Source organism: Phoenix dactylifera, chromosome 8 (genome assembly GCF_051530095.1).
Source record: "Phoenix dactylifera cultivar Ajwa chromosome 8, Ajwa_hap1_PhDact_Kaust_v1.1, whole genome shotgun sequence".
Lineage (NCBI taxonomy): Eukaryota > Viridiplantae > Streptophyta > Magnoliopsida > Arecales > Arecaceae > Phoenix > Phoenix dactylifera.
In genome coordinates, this window is record NC_143197.1 from 16,937,777 (window position 1) to 16,947,591 (window position 9,815).

Consider the following 9,815-nt stretch of genomic DNA (forward strand, 5'->3'; position numbering starts at 1 on the left):
ATTGAATACTGTGATATTTGTGCAAGCAAATGAATGACAAATGATGAGGATAGAACATTTTGAGATCTATGCAGATGGATGGATGATAGAGGATGAAGTGCTTTGACATCTGTGCAGGTGGATGGACGATGGAAGATTAAATGCTGTGATATTTGTGCAAGCAAATGAATGACACATGATGGAGTGTTTTGAGATCTGTGCAAGTGGATGGATGATAGAGGAGGAAGCACTTTAATATCTATATAGGTGGATGAATGACAAAAAAAAACAGTGTTTTAAAATCTATGCAAGTGGATGGATTGATAAGGATGGAGCACTTTGAGATCTATGCAGGTAAATGGATGATAGAGGATAGAGTACTTTGAGATCAATGCACATGAATGAATGATAGAAGATAGAGCGCTTTGAGATCTATACAAACAAATGGACGATAAAGGATGGACTGTTTTGAGATCTGTGCAGGCGGATGAATACTAGAGGATGGAGTGCTTTAAGATCTATGCATGCAAGTAGATAATAGAGGATGGAGCACTTTAAGATCGCATACAAGTCATAATCCAACCTCTCTAAATTAAAGGTATTTTTGTGTTTTTCATCATTGTTAATGGTGTTAGGATTCAGATAGACAGCTATGCCACATTGTAACAAAAATGAAGTTTTAGTAGCTAATTGAGACTTTTTAAATTTTTAAGGTCTAAGTGTAAATGGCCTAAGCTTGGAGGGGGTGTCTATGTAATTTTTTCTAAATAATAATGTTATGATATTATTTTATCATAACACATTATCTTTCTATATTGAGAGGTATGTATAGTATATTATAATAGTACTACAAACTTCTATGTTGATATTAAATTATTAATATTAAAATTTAATATGAAATGTTAAACATGATAAGATTTTATAATGATATTAGATCAATATAATACAATATTAATATTAAAATATAGCATCATAATATAATATTATATCATATTAACAATATTATATCATATTAACAATATTATAATATTAATTTTGTAATATTATAATAAATATTAATTATTTATTAAAATATATAAAAATTTTATAGTAATATTGCTATGGTAAACAATACTATTAGTAATTATTATAGCATAGAAAGTTACTTTGATATTATACTGTAATATATTTTATTTCAATAATACTATATATCACATAGATATATTCCTATTTTATACTCGTAATACTATATATTCTGTATTGATTATTATATTATAATATTTATATAATATATTATATAATACAAAATTAGTTGCAAAGGTACAATCTAAAATAGTGAAATGGGTATAAGAAATAGACAGAAACCTATTGCAAGATGGATATGGAGTAGTCTATGCTTGAAAAATCAGTATTAGATGGTTTGACTAGGCATTGCCAATTTCCAGTTTGCCCATTTGCTTTTTCTTGAAGATGACAAGTCTGCCCATTTCGTCAATGGTGTTTGATTAGCAGAAGGCTCTATTCTAGGTCCCATGCTCCAACCAAGCATCACATATGAGCTTTTTCTATACTAAGGTTAAAGCTTGGTTGGGTTGGGTAAGGTTGAAGGTAAACCCTAAAACAACCCTATCTTTAAATCTTTTAACCATAACACAACCCAACTTGGTTATAGGTTGGGATTTTTCTAACCAAACCTAGCCCGGCCCTATCTTAAGCTATATTCTAGTTGCATCAAGTTAGTTGAGTTGGGTCAGGTTAGTTAGGTCGTGTTAGGTTGTGCCATCTTAATTGAGCTACATTAGATTAAAATTTAAGTTGGGAAGATTTGAGATATTATTGTTGAATTAGCAATTTATTGCCCAGAAGACAACCTAAGAGGAGGGGTGAACTAGGTTCTTTAAAACTTTTTAGCAGTTAAACAATTTTATAATTTAAATCTTTCTTAATTTTAAAGTAAAAGAGCTAATGTAGATAAAGAAAAGCTGAAAAGTAAGTAAAGAGAATGAACCACAATACAAACACAAAAATTTTATAGTGGTTCGGAGCTAACTCTTGCTCATACGTCCACTCCCCAAGCTACACATAGAAATTCACTATAATCCTTCCTAATTATAGTGCGGTTGTTTTATGAGTTCACAATCCAACTCGTTGTTTTTTCGAGATCACAACGAACCTAGAGCTCATTTGGTTCGCGGGAAGCATTTTTCCTCCTAAAAATATGATTCCTGGGAAGAAGATTCCTAGGAAGAGAATGCCTGGAAATGTACTTTTGGCATGTTTGGTTAAACATGAAAAAATGGCAGATTTCCAAAATGCTTATGTTTGGTTGACCATCCACTTTCCTGAAAAAGTTGTGTAATTCCTATTTTACCCTTAATAAAAATTAGGTCTTTAATGCCTCTTTAATGCTGAAGGACTTTTTTGGAAAAAAATAAAGATAGAGTGATTCCCGTCTCATGGAAAAGTAACTTTTCCATGTTTCTTATGAGAAAGACTTTTTCATAAAATGTGGGAATCATATTCCCATGGAAATACAACTTTTCCATCTCTCTCCTTTGAAAACTCCAACCAAACAAGAGGCATCTCATTACTTTCCCATTGACCACATTTTCCCCCTTCTTTTCCCGCGAACCAAACGAGCCCCTAGTTGGTTTCATCCCAAAGGCTCACCAACTAAAATCTTTTACCTAATCCAATTTAGGTTTGGGCTAAACTTTCCCCAAGTTTCAATACTTGAAACTTGTTACAAGAATAATATGAAAAGATTAGAACACAGAAATTATTGCTAAAAAAAAAAAGAAATGCACAAACCCAGATAGAAATGAGCAATAAATTGGTTGCTTGCGCTTTGAATGAAGTCGATGGAGGTCAGCCAACTTTTAGAGCCAAGAACTTGATCTTGATTGCTGCAATAAAGGCTTTGAATGCACACTTCTTGATCTATTTTCGGTAGCTCTCTTAATGATCTGGATTCTGTAGTTGTTAAGCTTTCTTCAATATTTTCAATCTCCCTTTTTGTATCTATCCTCTCTTTTCGAATCCAAGTTAGTTCCCTTGTATTTATGGCTTTGGAGGACGAGGGAACACTTTCCTAGCCGTTAGACTCCAAAAACTAGCCGTTAGAAAGGATTTGCTTCTGTTCTGATACTGTGCAAAACTAGCCATTGAGGTGTCAACAGACTTGGAGTCAACTCGGCCATTCTGGGAGATGGCTCACCTTAGATTGGGGACGTCTCGCGTCTGTTGGGAGTTGGCTCGATATCGAGCTCTTCAAAAATAACATTCTATCATTCTCTGCGGGAGACGGCTCACGTAAATCGGAAGTCGACTCACGCACTATTCTTTCAAAAATGTGTTTCTACTTCTACTGTGGGAGACGGCTCGCGCATCGAGAAGTCGACTCGTACACTGTTCTTTCAAAAGTGTATTTCTGCTTCTACTGTAGGAGATGGCTCGCGGATCGGAGAGTCAACTCGCACATTGGCATATTCAAACTGATTTCTGTCTTCCTGCTGGAGACGTGCTGAGTGATTGTTCATCTCCTATTTGATTTTAATGAGCCCAAAATACTTGAGTATATTTCATATTGTACTAATGAATTCAAGTGAGTTTTTCAGGTAAAATACTTTTAAACTTGAAAGAATGCCTTAGAAAATGGTTCAAGAATTTTAAGTTGAGTTTTACTCATGGGTCAAATGGTGGGAACCCGCCCATGCCGCAGAAAATTAAAAAAATTTCAGATGCAGCGGAAGAGGCATGCACGGGATCAACCGTTCATCGCATGAACGTTGTTTAAAAACCGTTCGTAGATAGATAAGGATTAAAAATTTTTAAATAACATTAGAAGATCAGATCTTCACCTTGTGCGGGTAGATGATCACCGCAAACTGATGATCGTGGTTTTGGATGAAGGTTCGCTTGAAGCCGTTCAAGTGCCCGGCCTCTACGGGTATCCACACGAAGCAAAAAACCGATCCAAGCTTTCTATCTCCCCGGGGTGCTAGCTCCCTTGCAGAGATAACTTTGATGGCTGATGTCCTCCCTTTCAATCAACCCTTGATTGTGCTTGGGAGGAGGAAGAAGAAGGATGAAGATCAGAGAAGAATCAAAGCCTCTGCAGCCTACTTTCTTTTCCCTGCATTGGAAGGAAGAAGGGAGGAGGAAGAGGCCACCAAACAATCTTCCTTTGCTTTCCCTTGCTTGCGGCTGAAGATGGAGAAGGAGGAGAGAGAGGCCACGGCTGCAAGGAGAGGGAGATCACTTCTTAGGGCGCCGGCCCCATGCCTCCTTATAAAGCCATCTAGGGCTCCTACAATTTAGGAGCCCTAGAGTTATTTCCTAAGAGGGGGCGCCGGCCCCCTCTCTTCATGCCGCACCAAGAAAAGGAGAGGGGCTCATGCCCCTCCTACTTGGTTAACCTAATCCTCCTCCAAGGAGGATTAGGTGTCCCTCTTGTGGCTTAGTCCTAATCCAATTAGGCTTAAGTCAAATCATGAATCAATTGGGTTCAATCTATGCTAGTCCTAATCCAATTAGAACTTGAATGAACCATGACTCAATTGAACCCTTCAATCCTAATCCAATTAGAAGTCATGTTGATTCATTAGATTAATAATTAATTAGGACTTAAGAAACCCTAATCCAATTAGGACTTATTTAATTTTAGTCCTAATCCAATTAGGACTCTTATTTGAATTCGAAGTCCTAATCCGATTAGGACTCTAGGAATCCTACTCCAAGTAGGAATCCAAATTTAATTCAAAACTCCTAATCTAATTAGGATTATAGGAATCCTACTCCAAGTAGGAATCCTAGTCCTACTCCAAATAGGATTCCCAGTCCAAGTAGGAATCCCAGTCCAAGTAGGATTCCTAGTCCTAATCCAATTAGGACTCTAGGAATCCTACTCCAAGTAGGACTCTTGTTTTAAGTCCAATTAATTAATTCCATTGTTCCTTCTTCAACTGAATATCAATCGAATTGATTACTTATGATTTCTAATCACGATTCAACCATCGGATCGGTCAATACTTCTATTGTGTGTGACCCCATAGGTTCTATTCTGACTGGTAGTGAGATATATTGTGATCTCTATCATAATATCATTGAAAACTTCTTTCAATGGGTCGGAACGATTCCAACTCTATTCATTAGGGTTAATCGATCATCGAGATAATCCCTATGAGTCCCACCATCCACCAGTGACACCTAACAGCATGTAGTGGCTACCCAGCAGAATAGAATGATAAACCTCTAGGTGCAGTTATCATGTGATACAGTCCTTCTATCATGGATCCCTACAGGACGGAGGTCATGGATAACTCGTCAAACCCCTTCGTCTGTCATATGTCAAGATTTATTCAACTTAAGTTCGAGAGCGGAGAACTCTTTCTCCACTGTGTAATCTGCCCCGGCCGAGGTCTTACGAACTCAGTCTTATAAATCACATAGGATCTCTCCTTATCTATCAAGGTCGATAGATTCCTTATAGGTGTATACCCTACTCCTACAGTGAACCTACTGCAGCCAATCTACACTGCATGGACTCATATGGCTAAAGACCATGTATATGTGCAGTCAAACTACAATAACCTCACTGTGAGTAGCCGAAGCATCGCAGGTCAAAGGACCAGTCACACTACTGCAACATCAAGCAAGTCACTGACGAGTGGATAGACATCCAAGTGACTTTTTGTCTTGGTCACGCTCAGTACCCTTGTTCTCTAACAAGCACCTGCACTATTACTTCAGTGTCTCCACACCGTGGACTCGAGTCTCGTCCATCCATAGGAAAAGTAATGTGTGCACAGATCTCATCGGATCGATCACCGTCCTCGTGATGATCCATCGATCAGGAGCCATTGTTCTAATAATCACTAATGATACATGGCTCAAATTCTCAACTCTTGAGAATATGCATCATCATCTTATTAATTTCTTGGACGATTCATAGACACAATAACAATATGAATGAAAAAGATGCCTTTCATTTATTCAATAATAAAAAGTCAAGTACAAAATTATGTCCCTAGAATTAACAATGTGCCAGCCAGATTGGCTTCTAGGGCATACATCTAACATCAAAATCAAAAGACAAAAAATTATAGAGCACCTGCTCTGATACCACTTGTTGCCTTGAAGAAAATCCAAGAGGGGGGGTGAATTGGATTCTTTAAAACATTTTATCAGTTAATCAATTTATAATTTAAAGCTTTCTTCATTTTAAAGTAACAAAGCTGATGCAGATAAAGGAAAGCTAAAAAGTAAGTAAAAAGAATGAACCACAATACAAACACAGAAATTTTATAGTGGTTTCAGAGCTAACTCTTGCTCCTACGTCCACTCCCCAAGCTGCACTTGGGAATTTACTATAATCCTTCCTGATTACAGTGCGATTATTTTACGAGTTTACGACCCAACTCGTTGTTTTTTCGGGATCACAACGAATCCAATTGGTTTCTTTCCAAAGGCTCACCAACTAAAACCTTTTACCTAATCTAATTCAGGTTTGGACTAAACCTTCCTCAAGTTTCAATACTTGAAACTTGTTACAAGAATAATATGAAAAGATTAGAACACATAAATTATTGCTCAAAAAAAAATAAAAGAAATGCGCAAACTCGTATAGAAATGAGCAATAAATTGGTTGCTGGCGCTTTGAATGAAGTTGATGGAGATCAGCCAACTTTCAGGGCCAAAAACTTGATCTTGATTGCTGCAATAAAGGCTTTGAATGCTTCAAACTTGAATGCACACTTCTTGCTCTATTTTTGGTAGCTCTCTTAATAATTTGGATTCTGTGGTTGTTGAGCTTTCTTCAATATTTTCAATCTCCCTTTTTGTATCTATCCTCTCTTCTCGAATCCAAGTTAATTCCCTTGTATTTATGGCTTCACGAGGGAACATTTTCCTAGCCGTTAGACTCCAAAAACTAGCCGTTAGAAAGGATTTGCCTCCGTTCTGACATTGTGCAAAACTAGCCATTGAGGTATCAGCAGACTTTGAGTCGACTCGGCCATTCTGGAAACGGCTCGCCTGAGATAGGAGACGTCTCGCGCCTGTTAGGAGTCGGCTCGAGATCGGGCTTTTCAAAAATAACATTCTGTCATTCTCTGCAGGAGACGGCTCGCGTAAGTTGGGAGTCGGCTCGCGTAAATCGGGAGTCGCCTCGCGCACTATTTTTTCAAAAGTGTGTTTCTGCTTCTACTGTGAGAGACGGCTCGCGCATCGGGGAGTCAACTCACAAACTGTTCTTTCAAAAGTGTGTTTCTGCTTCTACTGTGGGAGACGGCTTGCGCATCGGGGAGTCAACTCGCACACTGGCATATTCAAACTAATTTCTGTCTTCCTGCTGGAAACGCCTCGTCTCAGCAGGAAGTCGACTTGGGAGCGTGCCAGAGACGTCTCGTGACCTATGGGAGGCGTCTCGTGGATTATCCATTTACAAAATATGGGTCAACACTTCTTTCCAAACCAAATCAAAACCTCTGAAATATTTCCTAATGAATTTATCATAATATTTTGTGTATTTTTTCCTAAAACACTAACTTAAATTCATTAGTATAATAAGAAATATACTCATGTGTTTTGAGCTCATCAAAATCAAATAGGGGGTCAACATAATTACTAAGTTGAGGATCAACCATTCATTAATTCACTATTATCCCTATACATATTTTTAACGAGATTAAAGATATGGTTATTTTATATATAAATATATATATAATATGAAATATAAATATGAATTATTTATCTATTTATTTATAATATTGGGTCGATCATGTTAACTTTGGTTGGATTGGATTCTAGTTGTGTTAGGTAGTTGGGTTAGGGCTAGATTTGAGTTGGGTTGAAGGTTAGAGTTAGGGTTTTTTTGAGCCCAAGTCCAACACAAATTTATAAAATCTCAACCTAATCTTATTTATTAAACAGGCTAGGAGGCTACGTTCGAGTTGAGCCCAACCTAACTTGCACCTCTAAATAGCACTAGCAAGTTAGGTGTTAGTTTGCTTCACATTCGAGTCGCTTGAAAGGCTGAAATATCTAGCTTGTCAGAACATTTAAAATGTTGATGAAATGTTGTTGGAACTCTTTTAAAAGAGTTCTAAGGCTTCTATATTAATCTAATAATGCCCCTTGCTGAATTATTACTTCTAGAACTTCATCAAAATGAAGCTAGTGCCTAGAAATTGAACTGTAAGTTTCCATGGACCATGTGTGCTATCTTTCAATCTTGCATAGAATTTCTTCATACAGCCTTTGGATCTACACTCAACGCGGGCTCTAAATTAAAGTTTAACATTCATGAGTGGATGAAGTGGGTTTGAGAGGCAACGTTAATGGCAAATCCCGGATGATACTACCACAGCACTCCAAGAAATTTTAGCAGACTTTGAGGAACATTAAAACTGATATTGGCCGTAAGTGTTCATGGACCATCCAAGATGTCATTTTCTGTTGCTTGATTAGAATTTTTCATTCAAGCTTTGGATCTTCTTTTCAATGTTACTTCCATGGACGATGGAAAGCCACTTTTGTTATGGGCCAGAAAAGTAGTTTTTCTATAGGAATAACTTTCCCACATTTTATGGGAGTTATGTACGATATAGGAAAGCCACTTTTCTATGGGCTAAAAAATGTGGTAATTTTATTTTTCAAAAAATACTCTTAAGTTATCATTTCCAATCATGGTACTATAATAAACTATACCAGTTCCGTACCGATACATGGTACGAAGAGTGTACCGACATTCGGTATATTGAACGAACCCTTGTACCAAGCATACCAATACAGTGATGATGGCACCAATTCAGAGCTTGGTACCAAGACGACATACCTTGCTTCAAACAACTTGAAATGTATGCAATCACCTCACATAGCTAACTCTGCTTCAAATCCAGAATGCTTTGTTGGCCATTATTATTCTAAAAGTAATTATCATGATGTTACATGAAGGAATGGCGATGAAAGTATTGATAATGGTTTGTTTCCTAGTATGCAAACTATGTTGGAGAGTGAAGCTCCAATAGAGTTATCCATATCTCAACATTCTCCTTCTGTTGATACTAAAGATGTTGGTGTTTCAAATATTATAAGCAAAAATATTGTATCTAATTCTAAGAGCATAATAAGTATTTTATATAATTTTTTAGAAAAGTAAATTCTCATCCAAACATAATTCATTCTAGAAAATAATGCCTTCCATACCACTTTCCTAAGGTCAACTAAACATGCAAAAATGACTCTCAAGTATCATTTACCCAAGCTTCCTAGAAAGCATATTCCAGTGAGATAAAATTTTTCATGTGAACCAAACGAATCCTGAATGTCACATTTGAGAAAGGAGAATTGAGATGTGATGGCTCTCAGGGATAGTGCTACTGGCAATAATAAACCTTAAGAAATATCACCATAAATCCTCTATAAGGCCAAGCACATGGCTGCATCAGGGAAAACCATTGACAAAAATTGTATGAGTGCTAATTCCCAGCATCACCCTATTCCCTGCTGGGAGCATCAGTCTCTCGTGGCAGGTGGAGATCGGAGGAGTTCACGACAATCGCACGGCTGACAAGCGAGCTTCATGTACCATCTCACCAATCACCATGCACGGAGTCTCGAATGTAGGAATGGAGTGGTGCGATGTGGCATGTTTCAAATACTAGAAGGGTAGGGTATTGCTAAAAGGTGTCTATGGTGAAAACAATGATTACTAATATTTGCAAATAAATATAAAAATAATTAATTTAAAACTTTTTGCAAATATCAATGTTATAATAAGAGAATAAATTGCGCGCCAGGAATCAAGATGTATAGTCACACTACCATAAGAATGAACTTTGCCCTCTCCTGTTGGT